The 21347-nt window shown below is 39.5% G+C and overlaps 1 long non-coding RNA gene across 7 annotated transcripts in view; it reads left to right on the forward strand.

The window, feature by feature from the left end:
- The window catches only part of LOC110340115, a 37611-nt gene extending 16513 nt beyond the window's left edge, over positions 1 to 21098 (forward strand). For 3 of the 7 annotated variants that reach the window (XR_005869564.1, XR_005869562.1, XR_005869567.1), the window contains 6 exons: positions 8854 to 9042; positions 9469 to 9642; positions 10239 to 12073; positions 13741 to 13787; positions 14424 to 14503; positions 14931 to 15233. This is a non-coding gene — a long non-coding RNA (uncharacterized LOC110340115). Of the gene's footprint in view, positions 1 to 8853; positions 9043 to 9468; positions 9643 to 10177; positions 12074 to 13740; positions 13788 to 14423; positions 14504 to 14930; positions 15234 to 19067; positions 19140 to 20302; positions 20461 to 20584 lie in introns of those variants that run through there. The other 4 variants (XR_005869565.1, XR_005869566.1, XR_002381899.2 and 1 more) reach the window with 4 other exon arrangements.
- Positions 21099 to 21347: the final 249 nt, after the last annotated feature.

The following is a 21347-nucleotide window of genomic DNA, read 5'->3' on the forward strand; positions in this document are numbered from 1 at the left end:
TCCTTCCTCCTCTACCTCTTCTCCCTACTGCTTGGCTGCCTTCTCCTGCAGGGGGTCAGACTGGCCACATTTGTACTCTCAGTGCCCAGCTCTTCTATACAAAGTTTTCTTTGTTAATCAGCAGAAGTAAATGCAAATCTGCTCCACGTACAATGAACTGCTTTGAGAAAGACGTACGCGTGGGGACACGGATATGATGACCCGGTGAATTTCCAGATGAGGAGGATCAAAAAACATCTAGGTTTTATTGTCTAGAGATTAGCATTTAAGGGATTCTCCCGCTCTCTGTGTCTCTCTCTGTCTCTTTCTCTCCCTCCCTCTCTCTCAGTGTCTGTCTCTCCTCCCTCCTCTCTTTTCCTGCCTCCTCTTCTTCTCTATATGTGTTCCAGTTCTCCTGGAAGCCAATGGCACCGTGCAATGGAGTTCTGCAATTTTGTTTTCACATTTATATCTGAATCATCCCTCATAGTTTAGTATCAGCACACCAAGGTTCTGCTGTTGCTGAAACAGCAGGGTATGTAGTCTGTGTGCTTTTGCCTGGCAAATGAGCTTTGATACCTAACCTACTCACAATCCCCACAAGGCCTAGCCTGGGAGCATGGGGCCCCATTGCTGGTGTTTGTGGTGAAGCTAGAATGAACCGAAACTTAAGCCCTCCCCTCCGTCATGTTTCTTGGCAAGATATTAATAAAAATCGGTGACATCGTTCACTTTTCCAGGCTGCCTTGTCACTTCTTGCATCAATCAAGCAAACAGTTGGTAGGCTCCTACGAAAGGGAGAGGTGTGTGCGGAAGTGGTCTTTTGAAATCCCAGCAATCTTTGGCTATACCTTACACTAGAAAACCCTCTTGCTGGACTTGGTAGGCAGTTACTAAATATTAAGGTGGGGAGAAAAGGACAGAGACCTGCGTTGTCTCCCTTAATTTTTCCTTCTTTTGTTATTATAGTTGAATCAAGAAGACAGTGGCTTTATTTGACCTTTTCCCCAGGGGAGTAGTAACTATAATGGGTTTAATTAACTATGTGGTATTGACGTAATTAGTTATCATGGTGATTATACTTCTTTAATAAAAGCACTTCATTTGGGATGCACCAGGGTTCGGCAGCGGCCGAGCCCTTCACCTATATTTCATAACTGTCTAGACACTGGAACCGTGCGCATATTTTCCTAGCAGCCCTTGAGAGAGGTTATCTTGCATGGCTTTAGGTAATTGGGAAGTAATGATTTTGCCCCCTGCTTTCAGACTGGCTTGTGGCAAAGAGCAGAGAGGCTGTGGGGGAAGGGCAGCCCCTCATTTCATGTTAACTGAAAGGGGGGGGCAGGACTGCGTTTTGGAAACCACAAGCTCTTAGGAACTGTTTCTTTTTAAGCCAGCCATCAGAGAGACAGGAACACCGGAGGGAATTGGGAGGGGGTGTTTAATCTATGGGTGGATTGCATAAATCTATTTAGATAAATGCACACACTATAGAGACATATGCTTGTATTAACAGGGATCCTGACTGTACAGCCTATGAACAAACACAGCCTATTTTAGTCTGAACAGTAGATGGCTGCTTAAATTTGGTCAGCAGGTGACTGGCAGTGTCCCTTTCACACGGCTCAGTGGACAATGAAGTCAGATGCTATGGGAAAAAAATAGGGCAGTTATAAAAGAAGACACGCAGAATTCAAATAATTACCATATGAAAATGTCGATAATAATATCATGAGACCCCCAAAGAGGAAGAGAACAAAAGCCAAAAAGATTATTGAGCTTGCAGAGAAGGGACCTCAGGGAACGTGGTGCTTGAAGCCCTTTTCCTACTTTTTTTCACTGTTTAAAACTTGGGTAATGGACTGGGAGGGGGGAAGGGCTGGGGAAGGGTGGAGTGCAGGGGAGGGCATTAGAAACCAAGCTGAAATAGACATAGATGCCGCTGAGAAATAATAGGTGTGCAGTCTCTTGCAGGGAGAAGCGCTGTTTCTTTTTCTGTCTCCTCTCCCAGGCTCTCCTTCTTTATTCAAACTGTGTTTTCCCCTGTCACCTCCCCCTGCAGTGCTGAGCAGCTTCCCCTCTGTGCCTCTCCCTGCCTGGATATACAGACCGAAATCACTGCAGGCATTTGACTGCTTCATGTAGCCTCAGAAAGGATACCGTGGGTCATCTCAGAGCCAAAACTAGAAACAAGCACCTCTGAAAAATAGTCCAGCAAATGTAAAAGAAGCATTTCTGCAGAGGTAGCTGCCAGCAAGCCTTGTTCCCTTGCCAGAAGGGGTGCTGGGTGAAAGCCTCTATCCCTCATTAAATCAATAAAATCAAGTGTCCTTTATTTTAATCTTCTGCGCTATAATCCAGTATCAAGGAGAGGGGCCCAGGCTTTTTTATCTCATTGTTTCAGAACAGATCATTTGGATGCGAGTGACAAAAGGTTCATTCCTTAACCTTTGTGGAAATGTCAGGAAAAAGGCAGGTGCGAGGCATTTGGACGCTTTTGCTCTGTAGAGGAAGAAGAAAAAGAGAGAGAGAGAAGAAAGAAAGAAAGAAAGAAAGAAAGAAAGAAAGAAAGAAATAGAAAGGGGATGACTGGTTGGGGGAGGGGTTTGTGACAGGCTAACTACATGTACTGGAGCTTTCTAAGACATTTTGTTTAGCTTGGTACAGTGTGGCAGTGGGGGGGGGGGGATCTACCGTGTGCCAGCTGCAGGAGTCCCCAGATTGAAGACTAACAGCCTCAGATCCTCTTTTATACAGCAGAGGAGAGATTAATACAGGGGAGCTCATCTGTCACAAAATAGAGGGACAATGCAGTTAGTTCTGCCTTGCTCCGTGCATTCAGCCAGCATTTGATCCCAATGTAGCCAAAGGGAAGGAAAATGTGTGTTGCTATCAGCCTGGGACAAGACAAATGCTGGGCTGTCATACCCAAATTTTCTTTTCTCCTTCCAAAATGCCGCCTGTCCTTTATCAGCCTCATTGTGATGAAACCTAGGTGTAGTCACAGACCAACTGGAAACAAACACCCGGACCCTGGCTAAGTTATTCCACAGCTGCTTCCTACTATTCCATGCAATTGATCCACAGCAGAGTGAAGTTTTGTAGCTGGGTCTTAACTACCTAACTTGGTTAACAAGTATTTACTGAGTGCTATAGGACTTACATTCTAGAAGCAAAAAGGGACATCTCAGGAGTCAGGCACATATTTTCCTACTCCCTTCAAGCTTGAAGTCTTAGTAAGGAGATGAAAAACCTGTGGACACACCCTACCCATATGAACTTGGGGGCCCAAAGCAGCAAAAGCAATGGGACAATCTGTGAGACAACTAAACATGAAGTCAAAAAAGTGCTCAGAGAGTCAGGGGAAGCCAGCAGGACAAACTCTTTATCTAACAATAAACAGGGAGTACTCACAGTACTAAGCACTTTTAGGGATGATGTGTTGGATACTACACTACAAGACACACATATAGTTACATTGTCATCCTTATGTCATAGTTAAGGAACCCCGAAGCCCAGAGAGAGAAGCAACTTGCCCAGAGTCACACAGTTAATGAGGCAAAGCAGGAAGCTAATCTTGTAGCCACATCTTTAATCTGCTGGCAAAGAGAGATCAAAGGAGCCAGCAGCCTGCACCTCTCCCCTCCCCTCTTGCTCAGTGATCCCTCCTGTCCCTGCTGAAGCTTCCAGACTCTCATCTGTTTCTAATCCCACTGGATGAGTAGGTTCTTTTCCTACTGACTTCTTTCCGTCAAACAAACTTTATGTCCAAGTCAAATATGACACTGTTTCTAGAAGACTTCTCTTTGGCAACTCATCTAAGGCTGAATAAGTCATGAGTTGTGGATGGAAGTGATGGTCTGTTGTTTGAGGTCCCTTCCTGCTGCCACTGTCTTTCTTGCTAGTACTCTGATCCCTAACATGGACTCCTGACACCCACTGAGCATGCTCTGTTCCCCGCATCTCTCACAACTTGTTGCCTTTGTTTTCACATTGTAGAGGCAACTTGAAGATGGTGAGGCCTCTGTCATCTTCCATGCCAGCGACTGCAATTATAATTGAATAGTAACCCTGGCTCCTTGTCTTCAATTCTTCTGACCCCTTCCAAGTGCCCCTGGGGCCAAGTGCTTGTAAAGTCCATGAGACTGGCAAAGATTTTGTCCTATATCTCCCCGAAAACTTTGACACCATCTAGCAGTAACATCTCCCAGCCTGGTCCCTGTGTCCATTCCTCAGGAGAAACAGCTCTCTGCTGCCCTACTGTGTGAAATGGCTGGGTGCCTTGAGTGTTGGCTTGGAGCTTTGTCCTTTTTAACCTTTAAGATCATCCTTAACCTATCTCAGAAACCTCATGAATCCAGCTACTACCACTGGACTTATTATTTGAAAAATTCTGAACTGTAAAACTCTTAACAAGGTTGGCTATGTTAAGAATTTACTTGTTTACCAGTTGTTTGGTTTTATGGAAAGAATCCACACAGTATGGGACACTAGGCATCTTGAGAAAGATGAAGACATTTGGGGAACACAGACCTTAGATGACATCACATTATGAGCACATAAAGCTCACCTTTGACATCTCAGAACTAAGTCTTCTGCCCAGGAGCTGTTCCCATACTTTTAACTCAGTATATACGTTGGCCTTGTGGTTATCTGTAATATCTTCTAGCTTTTAAAAAACCTCTACTTCCTCTTTCTATGTGTGGGTACATGAACATCCCCCATCAGACTCTGGTGCATACATCCCTCCTTCTACTGCACCCCCTTTCAAGGGCACATTTGGAAACCCTTTGCCTATGCTTCTCATTATTAGATTTCAGAGTCAGATTAGTCCTTAAAATATGGGCTGACTACAAGTATATAAAAATAAAACTGATGCTATTTGGACAAGTTGTGTGTATGTTCACACAGGCACATAGATACATGTACACATATGCACACATATACATACATACAAGAGAGACATACAGACAGAGACAGAGACACCAGACAGACAGATGACAATTCTTGAGACAGGATTTCATTTTGTAGTCCATGATAACCTCTACTCTGTGATCTTCCATTCCCTACCTTTTAACTACTAGGGATTTTAGCTATGTGTCATCACACAAAACTTTCCATTTGGATAATCTTTAAAGCAGTGCCTTCTGAACCATGTAGTGGTGGCGCATGCCTTTAATCCCAGCACTTGGGACACAGAGACAGGCAGATCTCTGATTTTGCAGCTAATCTGGTCTACAGAGTTCCAAGACACACCAAGGTCTACACAGAGAAACCCACCCCTACCCACCTCCAAACCAACAAAAAAGTGTCTTTTCAGGCTTTTAATTACTTTCTCGTTGTATTGTCACATTATTGAACTATATGAATTGTTTGTCTGTACTTGCTATAAGTCATGTATGAGGTGTATACATACATGTTTTGAAAATACTTTCACTCAATCCATAAATATTTTTTTCTTTTCTTGGCAGTATATTTGAAGGAGCCTATTTTGTATATAAAAAAGTGTGCCTATCACAAGATCATAAGGATTTTCCCCTAGAAGTAATGTAATCTAAGCTTTTACATTCAAGCTTATTATTCATTTGAGTTGCCTTTCGTATTTATCATGAGTCAATAACTTTGTGTGTGTGTGTGTGTGTGTGTGTGTGTGCATTGTAGCCAACTGTTGTAGCACCTTCTGATACAGAGTCTTTCTTTCACACTAATTTTTATAAAAAATCAGCTGACCATATAAATATGATTCTATTTCTAGACTCTATTTAGTTTTCCTAAGTCATGTCTATCAGTAGGCTAACATCACATCATACCCTCTTGGTTCTGACAGTTTCATGGTAAAACTTGACATTGGTAGGTATAAGTTCTTTAATTTTGTCTTTCTACTTAAGTATTAGATTTGACCTGTCAATCTATATGGATTAGCTTAAGTTGATTCTATAGAATTAGTACAGAATCCCTGGCACCTTTGTCTTGATGATTTTAACTCACTAATGCATGGCTCTGCATTATGCCTGTAAAGTGTTTCTTCCAGCCATTATAAGGTATACTGCAGAGGTTGTACATTTATTTTTGGTAAATTTATTCTGATCCCTTCTGGAATCTTCTGGAGTACATTCTGTATCCCACCTTGAGGAGCCAGGTTCATTTGGTATGTTAGGCACTACCTGAACTACAGCTTGTAATGAAGAAGCCCTGTAGGGATTGCTTCATTTGTTTCCTTTCCTTCGGGAATTATAATCTTCAAATAAACACTGTTGAATTCAGTTTTTTTTGTTTATTTGAAGTTAGGAAGCTAAGCATGGACCCTGTGAAACCATCCTGGCCAGAAACAGAATTCTCATCTGTCACTGAAAGGTTTACCAATTCAACACAAATAGAACACATTTATGAAGAAACCTTTCAAAAATGACCCTCAAGCATGCTGCAGATTTCAACTTTATATTAATCAATCTCCTGTGAATTTGTTCCTTCCCTCTCAAAGTAGTCGTTTGCAATTCTTGGTCTTGTTTCTGATTCAACACTCATTCCTTCTTGTGGTCTACCAAAAGCACCATTGCATTTTACCAGCTCTTAAATTTCAAGTTAGTTGTGAATTTTTACATTTTTTCACTCTTTCTGCTCCAGTATGAAGTCCTGCATTAAAAAATTCCCTTGCCTTGCTTTCCCTTACAACCACTGTGCTCAAAATCTTTCTCATCTCACATCTTTATTACATAAGTATTCTTAACATGGACCTCCACTCTAGCCCCCAACCAACTCATCTTGCATCAAATGTCATTCACTGCCTTCCAAAGTTTATGAGAAAATGCTAAATACTTAGATTGGATTGTGTCCCATAAATAGTCAAACTTTATCCAACTTTTCATAGTTTGTTTTTCACTAGGATTTTCTTCATTATATCTTCCTATTTTGAATTTTTTACTCATTTCATCTTTCTTAATATTCCCCATTACGGAAGATTTTTATTTAATTCCCACTTAATGATAAAAAGATGCTAACATTAACCTTTCTTAAAAATTGGGACTGATTATTTACTTCTGAAATTAGCATTTAATCAGACAATGTCTTAAATTGTTAGCCATTAATTTGAGATGGTCTTCCAGCTACTGTGAGTCATTTTACTGAAGCAATCATATCCATATACAACATGCAGAGCAGGCAGGAAGCCAAGTGCTAACATTCAGCATCCAGCCATGAGTTAATCTTTCTCTCTGTCTCTCAGATTGCTTTTTCCTTCTTATCCTTTACATTAGTTCCTATATTTATTATGCCTGTAGATGCATCAAACTGAGAAGGAGAGACAGAAGGGGCAATAAATGTTCAATACCTTGTAATAAAAAAGTAGTGGCATAAAAATGCAGATTATTTTTTAGGTTTGGGTAGAAACATGCAAACTCCCAAGGAGTCTGCTGCTTCTATGTTTATTGTAAGATTTATAAACATACTGATTAAGATCAAAATGTCCTCATGGTCTTGTCTGTGTTAAGCTCTGGGCTCCAAGAATGTGAGGTGTGTGATTTAGGCACTTTGTTCATTAGATTCTTTATGTTTCAGATAGGGATAACATTAATTTCCACTTAACAAGGCTGCTGCAAGTTTTAAATGAGATAGTCCTCATGTCAAGTAGGCTGACGGAAGAAAAATATTATGTCTTGATGATATTTTCAACCTGCTCTAATTGGAAAAATGAAAAAAATTTTTTCAATGAAACGGAGTCTTGTGCTGTTGATTAAGAATATGACTCAACTCAGGCTACCATTCAAAAAGGAAAAAAAAAAGGTCTGGTAGCTGAGTGTAGTAGTGCAGGCCTGCCGTTTGGTGCTTGTAAGTTTGGGGCAGGAGGACCACTGAGAGATCAAGGCCAGCCAGGGTCACACAGTAAATTCCTCCCTAGCCTGGGCTTCAGAACACTACACCATCTCAAAAAGCAAAAAGAAAGGAACAAAGAGCAAACAAAACAAAGAGTCGTTGCCTGGAACTGACTTGAAGAACTAGCGGACATAACTTAATTTTGAATTGCTTTGCTCTTCTGCTTCATCATTTCCTGCTCTGTTCCCCCACCCCGGTTTCTATCAGGCTGATTTTATGACTTGACCAGTCACATGAACTCGGGCATATTTCACATCCCCAGTGTGATTCTCCCATACATGCATGTGCACACATGTGTGCACGCAGCCCACACAGGAGATGGAGAGAAACAGAGAGAACGGGAGGACTTGGAAATTTCATTGATTGACGCACAGAACTCAATAAGATACAAAGAAAAGGTCAAGGTAGTCGTTTGAGTACACAGAAGATGTGTAACACTTTGCTTAGTTTTCCTCTGTGTGTTTCTAATCCCACTCAAACACACTTGTTTATGTGTCTGTAGCCACCATTTACCTGCGATGATCTGTGCCATTTCACACTGGCTTTGCCGCACACACATCACACACTGCTAGGGTAGAAATTAGTATTCAGTTAAGCCTGAACCCAGTGATCCATCAGCAGTACCTAGGTCACACAATCATAATTTTAAGTAGAAGTTAAGGTGGAGGCTGTTTCCATCAAAAATTTAAAAAATTTAGAGATGCTTAATACTTACCGGAAAAGACATCTAGGTCAGATTTCATCACCTCTAATTTTCATGTTCCTATTTTTGTTCTCACCTTGCCTTGTTCCATCAAACTATCATCAAGCAGTACTGATTAAGCATTCTCCCTGCCTACAGCTGTGTTAGGATTTTGATGACATAAATTAATTGGTTATGGTTTCAGTCATTTGGAAAATTTCTGAAAGCTATTACTTCTAAGTCTTTTCATATTTTAATGTTAAACCATGTTAAATGTTAAAACATGTAGTGAAGCCCTGTTTAATCACAATATTTTTATTTAGTTCATTTACAGATAAGATGCTGGGGATAGTTTTATAATTCTACAACCTCGTCCTCTACAACAGTCAATGGCATAAAGCTTGGCCACAGAATGTTTATAGCCACATGATACAAAATTAATTCAAAGATATGTTGGAAGTACAAAATTTTAAAAAATGAAGTGTCCAAGTGGGGCCTCATCCCATTAAAGGGTAAGTAAATACAGTTCAGTTAAAGGTCTATAAAATATTATTCCTTCCATTTTCCCTCTAAATGATGTACATGTGATGTGCATGTTTTAATGTGTGAGTGGTGAGTGTGTTCATATGAATGCCGTGTTCACAGAGACCAGAGGCATTAGATCTTGGAACTGGAGTTACAGGCAGTTGTGAGTTGCCCAATGTGGGTACCAGGAACAAATTTGGCTCTTCTGCAAGAACAGTATGCTCCAAATCACTGAGCCATCTCACCAGCCTCCCTTTCTCTTGTTTGTACATAAGAAAGAATGGGTGATGTTTCAAGTAATGCACAACGAAGTAGCTGGGGGTCATTATTATGTATTAAGTCCTGTGTTTTATATTCATCATTTCATTTGTGAAAAGGAATTCATTAAACATATCACTTTCTTCATGCTTCAGATTGAAAATGAAAACTTGAGAAAATGTAAAACACATGCATAGCAAGGATTTAAAGCATCCATTCTTTCCTGAACCTGGTGTAGAAGAGTGCCCTATCTATATAAGAGATGCCTCTCCACGTCAATGGAACAGCAAAGGACAAGATCGAGAGCAGCTTTGCTATGCATAGTAGTGGTAGGTAATTCATTTCTATGATGTACCTTATAGTTTATGTGGAATAGTCATTTTGTTTTCATTAAAAGCTCCCATTGTTCCTGTGGGTTGATATCATCATTATTATTCTGATTTTACAAATAAAGCTGTGAAGAATGGATACAGAGCCTGGCAAAATGAGCAGAAGTTAAAACTCAGGTCTGTGATCCAAACCCTGTTAGTATCTATGTCTATGCATTTTATGCTTCACACAAAAACATATTCACTTTTGAAATCAATCATTTTCAAGGTATAAATTGAAATTTCTCTTATAAATTTTTCCTTTGTAAAGAAAGAAACTGAAAGACAATCTTGGTAGATTTGAATTATGTGATACCTGCTATGGTTTGGATCTTGAAACCATAGATTCCTGTGTGAAAATGTGGTCCCTAGCTGATGAGGGATGGTGGAAGGTCTTGGAACCTGAGGAGATAGAAGGAAATGAGTGTTGTTGCTTTTGAAGTTGAAGCTGGGATGCCCACACTTCCCTCTTGCTCTCATTTGCTTCCTGACCCAGCTGGAGTGAAGATCTTGTTCTACATACTCGCTACAGTGATGTGCTTGCTGCCTCCCTACAGGCCCAAAGGCAACTGTGGCAACTACCATGGATGGAAACCTCTGGAACTATGTGCCAAAATACGTCTTGTTCCTTCCAAGGTGATTTCCACAGGTATTTTGTTACAGGCCAGGAAGCCAAGTAAAACAGCCTAATGTTCCATGACAAGAACATTTCTGAATTATGAAGGTACAGTATTTAGAGACATTGACTCATATACAGGGGACATCATCACATGTTTCTAGGCCTAGACCAGGTGTTCTGATGGAAAATGGAAATATACAGATAAGAATGCTACAGCAAAACTTTAACCTGTATGCTATAGAAGAGTTAGGAAAATAGAACTGAAAAGGGAAGCTATCAGATTACCCCAGGCATAGGATTAAACTGTGGGAGTTCCATCCTGGAGGCACTAGGGATCTTTCCCGTCTGTCATCATCGATGAGGAATTAGCAGTGGCTTCTCTCTCTAGAAATACCTTTTCCATTTGTAGTGAATGCTAGCTTCTCACCACACATTGAGTAGGCAGTATCTCCATGCAACTCCATGACTTCAGTCACTTTCTTCAACAAAAATATGTTGTAAATTAATCATTATTAGATTGGCTCTTTTGTTTGTTTTTAAGCAAAATATAAGATTAATGTAGGGGGAGGCAGGGAAGAAAAGCCAAGGAGCTAGCTACCCCACTTGATTTGAAGGTTAAACCTGATTTTGGTGCTGGGAAATCTTCATTCACTTAGTCATTCAATAAACATTCAGTGAGTTAGCTTCTACAGAGTAGGAGATGTTATCCTTGTTGTGAGCCCATGTTATCCATGACTGGCCGCTCTTTTTTCACCAGAGCTTCCTAAAATGTTGGGAACTATTGTGATCAAATATACTTTATCTGGGTATTTGGGAAGAGGGACAATGAGCAAAAGGAGACTGGAGAGGAGAAATATCTTTAGGGAAGGATTATGTTTGGTTTTCTCAACTGGGTTTCTGGGCAAGGTGAAGGAGTGGGGTGGTAAAAAGTGATCAACTAGTCTTCAAACATTAGAGCTGAGGGTATATGAAAGTATAGACAATGAAGGTGATTTGAGATAGATGTTGAAGAAGGAGGAAGAGAAGAAGGAGGAAGAGGAGGAGGAGGAGGAGGAGGAGGAGGAGAAGAAGAAGAAGAAGAAGAAGAAGAAGAAGAAGAAGAAGAAGAAGAGATAAAAATCTGATTCAAGTGAGGCTACCTCCAATAGAAGGTAAGAGTGTTTGCTGTCTATGAGGACCTGAGTTCAAATCCCCAAAATTCAAATCACCAGGATCCATTTAAAAAGTTAGGTATAGCCATGTCTGTCTGGAATCCCAGCACTGGTATGTAGGGCAGAGACAAGAATATTACTGGGCCTTGTTGGCTGCCAATCTAGCTGCAAGTTCAGTGAGTGACCCTGTCCTCTGTCTCAAGAGAGTATAGTGGACACTGATAAAGCAGAAAATTAAGTGTCCTTCTTTGGCTTCTGTGACTGTTCACACACACACACATACACCCACCCACACACACACACGCACACACGCATGCACGCACGCATGCATGTACACAAGCACACACAGATTTGAAGGCAGAGAAGACAGTGGGAAAACAGTTGTTTTCCAGCAACCACATTGACCTATGATAATATTCATACTAGGAGAATGTAGATATCTAAAAATTAATAACAGACTGGAAAATAAGTGGTTATCTTCTTCTCTATTTCTTTGTTTACAAATATTCTGTGCAAGGTAGGCCTATCAGACAAATGAAATGTTATCCTGGGAGCTACTGAAGAATTAAACCAAGCAATGTGAAAGGATGCCTTTTTTCCCTGGGCTGGGACTTTCTTCAAGGTAATTCATCTTCTTGTGATATTATTTTTTACTTAGAGTTGCTTAGATGACAAGCATTGATTACATAATGAGACTGTCACTCCGGGAAGATATTTCCTCTACTTTTATGTTGTCACTAACTAAGGAAATAATGAAAATATGAGGGAGAGACATAAATTCCTTGAACTCTGGGACTGAAATGTGTAGAAGTAGAAGAAGCATATTGTACAATAAATAAGAGCTTGGAGTAAGAGTCCCCAAAGAGTCCTGAGGGTCCTTGCTATGTAAGTCCCCAAAGGGTCATTTGGAGTTCCTGAGGGTCCTTGCTATGGACTGAATAGTATGTCTTAAGTTCTTGCCAGAAGGTTGGGTCACCATTGTGGCAGTGCAAGACTGGTCCTTAGAGAGCTGGTTGGGTGGTCAAAGCTCTGCCTTTAGGAATGGATTAATACTGTCATACAGGGATCAGCTTTTCATATCAGAGTGACTTTGTATAAAAGGGAGTATTTTCTTCCCTGTTATGCTTTCTGTGTCTTGCCTTTCTCTTGAGATATGTTCTTCTAAAAGTAGTCTCTCACTGTGGTTTTGATTTATTTTCTTCTCATGTGTGTATTGGACATTTGTCTACTTACCTTGGAAAGATATCTCTTCAAATCTATTTTCATTCCAAAATTTTGCTGCTTTTTACTTTAGGATGTAAAATTTCTGTATTCATCTTAAGATAACATTGAATTATCATATATATATATGATTGGTAAATGTCTCTCACATTCTATGTACAGTCTTTTGACCTCCCTGACAATGCCATTTGAAGCATAAAAAATTTAATTTTCATGAAGTCCAATTTATCTAAGTTTTCTTTTCCTGCTCATGCTTTTGATGTCTTCTCAAAGAGATCATGTAATCTAGATCACAAAGATTTATGGCAGTGTCTTCTTCTAGCAGCTGTATACTTTAAACTACATACTTTAATTGTGCACATTTAAATCTTTGATCTGTTCTGAGGTCATATTTGTATATGGGTGTTTAGACGACCATGTACGTGGATATCTGTTATTATTGGGCATTATTCATTGAAAGGTTAGCATTTCTGATTTTAAATTATTTCAGAATTCTCGTTAGAGGTTAGTTGATCATCAACATAACTTGCTATTTTTTCTGAGTCTCAGTTCTACTTCATTTTATGTCTGTGTCACACTGACTTGACTAATATAGATTGTGGTAAGTCTTAACCCAAGAAAGTATGCATCTTGGGATGTTGAGAAAATACTGAAATTAGCATTTAAGGTATAGATTTTTGCTATCTAAATTAGAAGATTATTCATATATTTTATATCTTAAAAGTAAATATTAAATCTTAAACAGCTGCAACTATCACTAACATGAATAATAAAGAAAAATATAATCATTACAGAAAAAGAATCTTTGGAAGCAGATAAAAGGATAGGCAGTGAACAACAACAAAATTTTTATAAGTTTAAAGAATAGTGAGAAGTATGAAAAAACATAAAAGATGAGCAGATGTAAATTTTTCATAAATACCTACAAAAGAATTCATTATCATCTAATAGTTGATGAAGAGTAAGATGGGTTCCAGGAGAAATTAGCCCTGGTTGACTAGTCTGAAAGTAGTTACAGAGAAAAGCTGTTGAATATAACCATATCAGAACATTTCTGTATTCCTCCAGGCGGAGGAAAAACATACAAAGAATCTGAGTGTCCAGAAGAGAAAACAGTAAGTTTGGCTTCCGACTTCTCCCGAACCATGTCCAGTGCTAGCAACTGTGAAGCAAGATCTACAATGTTCTCACAGAAAAGAACATCATCATATTTCACGTCCAGCTATACTACTGTGCAGTAATAAAAACCAAGGAAAATATTTTTAAACATATAAAAAATCAAGGAATATTGGTTCTATAACAATGTTATCAAAACTACCACAGGAAAGACTTCTGCCAACTAAAATATGAATTTAGACGTTGAGACAAGTAGAATTGTGGGGAGGAGAGACTCTAATGATGGACATCTCTGGGGATGATGGTTATAGGATTGAGTATGAAAATTATATATTCTGAAATTATAGAAATTCTATAACTATAAGATTAGTTACATGAGAAAATAGAGAAAGTAGCATATGGGTTAAGACTGATTTATAAGAGGTCATACTTTATAATAATTTAGAAAAGTCAACTATGTAAATACAGAAAATTGATGGAGGAAGACAAGCCTGAGACAGAACTTGTTCTAACTTTAGCATGTTGGGAAAGGGTTCTGCTATCTCTCACTGGGGTAGTTGGTTTTGCTGTGTTTTGCTTTTGTTTTTTAATCACATGTGAATCTGCAATGGCTTCTGCTGCGTCTGTTTCTATAGAAGTCAAGTTCAGGATTATTGCCCTCATCCGGGGTCCAGTGTGCAGGCTGAAGCAACCTGTCTCATACAAGGAGTTCAGAGTAAGTACATTACATTTTATTAATTCTTACCTGGAAACAGTAGAAGGTAGAATCTACTGCAGATAATTAGAGCAGAAATGATGTGTATAGAATCATTGGCCATCATGGAGCTTAAGATACAAGCTAAGCTTCAAGAACAGCTCTTTAAACCATACCCAAATACAGAACTAGTAAAGGCATCACGGGCATCAGTACCAGACTGCTTTTGTGGCCCATTCAGCATGAGGATGCTCCTCTGGCTAAGCTTGTGGATTTTGGTTGGTTCAGGATGTTGTTGGTGATTATGCACCAGAGCTCCATTATTTCCGGGTGAGATGTTTGTTTTCACATTAGATGCACCAGATGTCAATTGAAAGTCCTGATGTAAACTAGGTTGTTGGTCAGATGTGTCCATGACGTCAAGATTTGCTTCTTTTTATGCCCACAGACAGGTGGCATTGATGGCACAGAACTCGAGATTAGAAATCCGAGAAATCTAATGAATTTCTCCCTCTACTCAGCTTCATACTTAATTCTCCTCAGCATGCATCCATCACTCAACTCCCTTTTCTTCGTTACTTTTGTTCACCGAAGAGCCGAGCCAGAGACTTCTGAAATTTTGGAGATAAATGATTACACTGTGGGATAGAAGAGAGTTTTACTTACTGTCACAAACCTGTGGATGTAGAGAACTTTTTGTTTTAAACTAATGCTTATGACTATTAAAACTGATCTATGAAGCAGAAATGAATCTCAAATCTGTGTCAGATGTCATGTAGCACAAATACAATGGAAGGCATTTCTCACATCGTAAGGTTGTGTCCCCAGCTTTGTCCTTCCTTGGTTGTCCTCTAGGGATTTTCTGGTACACATTTCTCTTCTTCCTCAGGAGCTCCTCACTTTCTCACATGAGCTGCCCACAGATACCTGACTTCCCTAACCTGATTATCTTAGTGCTTTGTACCCTGCTTCTGGATCATATTGTAGTGCATTTTACCTTACTTTGGATCATTCCTTGGGGGTAGTGTTTTGTTTTTCACAACAAAGCAGGTTCGTTGAATCATTTTTGAAAACCTAAAACAAGCTTGCTTCACTATGCAAATTTGTTCCCTTCCACATAGAAGTGAAAGTCCCATTGCCAGAATGTTACATCAATATGATCATTTTTACTGTCAGAATGTATGGCAATGTGACCATTTTTATCTGTCTGATACAGTTATAATGAAAATTTTAATGAGCCTCATACAAAGAAAGAAAAGGTAAAATTAACATTTGCTATTAGTTACACAAATGGAAGCAATTTTGACCTGCATACCTGATCTTGGCTTTATAGTTACAAAAATCACTAATAGGCTTTAGTGTACATTTTATTCCTTGATATCCAAATATCCAAATGAAATTCCTTCTTTTTGATCTTACTCTTACATAGGTCACCTTTCTTCTTTGATCTACTATCGTAACATCTTCAAAAAGAGTCCCTGCTACCGTCTGATCACTGAAGTCTCTAGAAGGAAATAGGAGGATTGCCTCAGCACCCACATCTTGCTAGTTCCCCAAGGAGAGCATTAGCTGTGGAACAGTGAAATGGGGCTGTTTTCTCCAAAGCAAGTAGATGATCTGTAATGGCAAAATGGCAGCCCCCCTTACCATGGAATCAAAAACAGGGTGCAGTTAGCATTCCCCCCACTCTCTATTCCCTTTAAACTGTCCATTAGAAGACTAAAAAGTATCTACCGAGAGTCAGTGGATCACAAAGATCAAATTCATCCTTTGACTCATTATTTATGTGTTTATTGACCGATGAGAAGAGACTTAGGATTATTCTGGCGGGCTCAAATCTTCCTACTTCATGAAACTTCGCCACGAGTTGTCTCTACACATTTGAGATTGATTCACTAAGACACAAGATGACCATCAGAGACACCACAAATGCCATTTAATAACATAGATACCTCTCCAGCTAAGGAGACACCACTTCTACATAAAACACAGTGTAGGACAGGGAACCCTCTCTACTACAATATAAGCAATGAGACCTATGGGCCATTTACAGACTCCTGTAAGTTGCACATCATACAGTTTGGAGGACTGTGTGCACTGTATTGTTCTGCTAATATCCACCCATAAGTCTTATACATACCACAGAGCACAATTTTTTAAAATATGAAAGTGGTGGCATTTAGTCCATGTCATAGCTAATCTTAATTGTCAGCTTGACTGCATTGAAAGATACCTGGAGAACTGGCAAAGCACATTTCCTTGTGTGTCTTTGAGGATGTCTCTAGAGACGATTGCTATGTGGGTTAGTGAACTAAATGAAGACACCCTCTCTACATGGACTGTACCATCCATTAGGGTGGCATTCTGAAGGAAATAAACAAAGGCAGAAGAGAGGACTAATGTAAGTCAATCTAATAAATCTCTCATCTAATTGTATCTATTATCTTCATCTTGCTCCTCTCCAGAAGCTCTGACTCATGTGTTCTATAGATCTTCATTTATTCATATAGACTGCCTACTCTATTCTATGCCATTAACAAGCTCCCTGAGATTCCCCTGTGAACAAGAAATATGTCCTGGAGAGTGTGTTCTAAGGATGGTGGTGAGGTGGAGGTAAAGAAACACATATATGGATATATTGTATTGCTATATTAAGAAGTTATAGAAAGCATTCTATAGGAAGGAAACAGTAGAGTAAGGCAACATGGATCATGGTTTGACATCAGTATTGAGATGGACAATGTAGCTCTGCATGGATACATTGTAATCAATACATAAGTTCCTTATGAAGAAATCAATGTTTTATTCAAACACAAATCCCTGTTGCACCTATCATACTGCACACATGTAGAAGATAACTGAAACTATTTGTTGACTTAACTTGTCAGATGCAGTCTACACCATGACTACTGACTTTTCTGGGTTTACATATAAGCAACTGAACTTCAGTGCTTTTCTGACTCTAAGACATTCTTCTGATTCTCCTTAAAAAACACTCAGCACATACTTATTAAAAAAGAACTCATTATAAAATAATGTTCTGTGTCATTGCCTTTAATTTAGCTAATGTCTTCACTGAAGATTAGGTCATGGTGCTATTTCTAGTGTCTCACAAATTTCAGCATAGAAACAGGCATCTGCCACATGCCCAGGATGAAAGAGGGAACAAACCATAGGTTGGTGTTCCTAAGTGGACATAGTTCTGTTAGACAAAAAGGGGTGCATTCTGCTAAGAAACAAGGTTGTGATCTACATCTATCATCTATCTATCTATCATCTGTCTACCTATCTATCTACCTATCTATCATCCATTTCTATCTACTATCTATCTTTCTATCATCTACCATCTATCCTCTATCTATCATCTGTCTCTAACATCTGTCTGTCTGTCATTTATCATCATCATTTATCATATATTTATCTACCTCTATCTATCATTCCTAAGCCCCAAATTAACAATCCAGAATGCTCGAAATCCAAAATATTTTAAGCATCACCATAATACCACAAGTGGAAATTTCCATGCCTGACCTCCTGTGATCAGCCACTGTTAAAACACAAGCACACTAAAGCTTTATTAAAATTTCCTTTAGACAATGTGTACAAGGTGACCATGAAATGTAAGTGAACCTTGTAGTTAGATGTGGGTACTATCCCTGAGTGATATTGTTATATATATGCAAATATTATATTGTTATCTCTATGCAAATATTCCTGACCTCAAACAAGCAAACAAAGAAACAAAAAACAAATCCAAATCATTTTTCGTGATAATCAACTTGGATAAGAGATATGCAAACAGTAGCAGCTCTGAAGGCGGAGTTGCTTTTGACTTCTGATTATAAAGATGGAGACATTGATGATGCTATCAGTCTCTGACTTTATCTAACCTGGTACATTTTCTTTTATGGAGACAGTAACAGGCAGGTGACGGACTCGTTGTCAAACTCTTCTAATTAGGGTAAAGGTTACATTGCTGTTACAGAATGATTTAAAATTCAGTGTTTCAAAGAAGGTAGAGAGGCCCATGCAGGTCGCAAAATAAAAGAGACTCAAATTCAATTTTTAAAAGTTCGGAGGTAAACATCACAGACAGCACCTATCCTAATGGTCTATTCATGAGAAGTAGCCCTCTGTAATCATATCTGAGGTGTAGGGGACAGAGGGACAGAGAGTTGATATATATTCCTGAATTAATTTTACGGAAGGGGAGAATATATTGTAGTGGGCAATTTACATTTTCCCGTGTAATCTCTCAATCCATACAGTATAAGAAGGGGTGTGTTTGTGTTTGCTTGTAACATATTCGTGCACATGGAAAGGCCATTAAAGGATTAAGCTAAGATAAAAATGCCATCTCTTAGCTACATCTCTGGTGTCCCCTGAAAGCTCACATAAGGCAAATGAGTACTCCTCATGCTCCAGTTCTAAATGATAAGCTGGCTTTGGTAAATTCCATTTGTTCTCCTATGATTTCCTGTGAAGAACAAGAGAAGGCACTATTCATGACATTATAGGCTTAGAAAAAAATCCTCATATACTAAAAGGACCATCTAATTTCACTCTATATATCTCGCTTTGGCAGGAAATGAACTCTCCCAATGTTTTCACAGCAGCTCTTCAGTCACATGTAAGCCAGGGCTTCTGTGTCACACAGGTAACTGTTGCCATCAGCTCTGTTCCTATGTACACTGCTGTGCATGTTGATATTTGCGAGATCCTTTAGGAATGCAAGAAAATCTCAGACAATATTGCTGCAAATCAAATGGCTTACTTCAGTGACTCACTCTGCTGGCAGATAAATTACTTTTTGGTTATAAAAGCAATCCAACTTGTCTTTTTACTCTGTAAAGCTGATCTGAACAAGGAAAGTATGTCTTTCATAGATCTCTGGTGGGGAATACTTCAGATGACCCGGTTCAATAGCAAAAAATATCAAAACCAGTAAAGATGGGTTTGACAACCTGGAGATAGATCACCAGGAAACCAGTGGGTCAAGAGCCTGAGTGGAAGTTAAGCCCTTACCTCTATTTAAGCTGTCTCTTGCTAGAGAGTCCTTATAATTTAAATCTGAAGTCACCAAATGGAATTATTCATTGAGTGTAATCAGACAAAAACAGGAACACGAGCGGAAAGAGTGTACAATAATAGAGGTGGGGGTAGCTCCTTTGAAAACCCTGACTTAGAATTTGTCTCTGCATACAGCTGTTCTTTTTATGTGCAGTCTTATGTCAGAGAGACAAAATGTCCTTCAGGAAAGCAGAAGCCATATTTTGTGGAGTACAAGCAATCCAATGGCTACACCGGGGTTCCAGGCATCGGCAAATCACTTGTGCTTTTGGAGCCCGGTTTTCTCGTAGGTAAAACAGGAGATGCTTCTCCCTGTTCCTATGGATATCACTACAATTAAATGGAGGCAGTGTGTGTGAACGTGCCTTGTGCACGTTGTGAACATGCTTCATGTGCAGAAAGTTGGGCATTATCTATTATTTTAGAGGTATCCAACGTCAAACAATTTCTGAATCTGGTCCCTGGATTGCCAACAGCCTGCCTCTGCCCTCCAAACACTCTTTGCTTCATCCACCTACTCTCACTTCCTTCTTACCTCACTCCTGTTTCCTGTCCATAGCATCCACAAAATCCTTTCTCTTGTCTCCCGAAGACCCTTGCTAGCCTCACCTCTGGGCCTCCCAGGTGAAGACGGCCATTGCCACTCCCTTGTTAATCTAATGACCTTTCAGCTCAGTTGCGTTTCATGAAGGCAACTCATACTTTGAGGTAAATGTGGTTTTTTTTTTCTCCCCACTGGTTTAATTTTAGCTCCATGAGCCAGATGAGAGTCAAGTCACACAAGAGGTCACAGGCACAGTGGGGGAGAGACAGGAGCTCAAGAACACATTCCTCTGGAGTCGTCGCCTGTTTAATTTTCTACTGCAAAGAGCAATGCTGCAGTGATTTTAAAGGGAACTCAGGAAGAGGTAAACAGTGCCACTCTCTTGGGATGGCATGGCTGGGTGTGAATAGCACAAAACACAAGTCAGCTTCAATAAATTGGTTTCACAGATGATTTGTAAAATTCTCATTTCTCCCAAATTTTAACAGAGTACCTCTGGACACAGGAAAAGCAAACTTCACCTCATCTCTCTACTGTGCTATGAAGGCCTAGAAGGGATTTTTCTCTTATTATTATGAAGATTAAATATAGTACACGATGCGAAATACCCTGCTGTGGGGTGATTAACAAAGAATTATTTGATTCCAGAGATACCTCATTGCTGAAGACTCAAGTGTAGACAAAATCTCAAGAGCATCAGAAATCCAGCGTCCTTTGGAAAGTGAAATTCCCTTTTGCGAACATCCAAGACTGGCAGAAATTCACCCAATAAAGGGACTGCCCGATAAGGGACAGCAAGCTCACAAACCCTCCAAGTAGTTTATTTGTTTTAACAATAGCTTGAGTTCTTCGTATAAGGTAGTTTATGAGCCATCAAAACCCACGTATCAATAAACCCTGTCCATTAATCACACATCTTCCTACTGCAATGTGAAAGACAGAGCCAGACCAGGGTTAGTTCATGAAAACCCATTAGAAGAATAAAAGCGATACCATGCCACACACCAGTCTCCTTTGGATTCTTTAAAAGATTCCTTTGTAAGTTGAGTTCTCTAAGTCTCCGCTAGTCTTTTAGTCTTTTTAAAAACTGTATAGTGGTTAAGAGCGCTGGCTGCGTTTTCAGAGGACCCAGCTTCAATTCCCAGCACCCACATGGCAGCTCACAATGATTTGTAACTCCAGTTTCAGGTCATCTGGCACCCTTGCACAGACACACAAGCAGGCAAAACATTAATGCGTATAAAACATCTT

The sequence above is a fragment of the Mesocricetus auratus genome, unplaced genomic scaffold (assembly GCF_017639785.1).
Source record: "Mesocricetus auratus isolate SY011 unplaced genomic scaffold, BCM_Maur_2.0 Super-Scaffold_100018, whole genome shotgun sequence".
Lineage (NCBI taxonomy): Eukaryota > Metazoa > Chordata > Mammalia > Rodentia > Cricetidae > Mesocricetus > Mesocricetus auratus.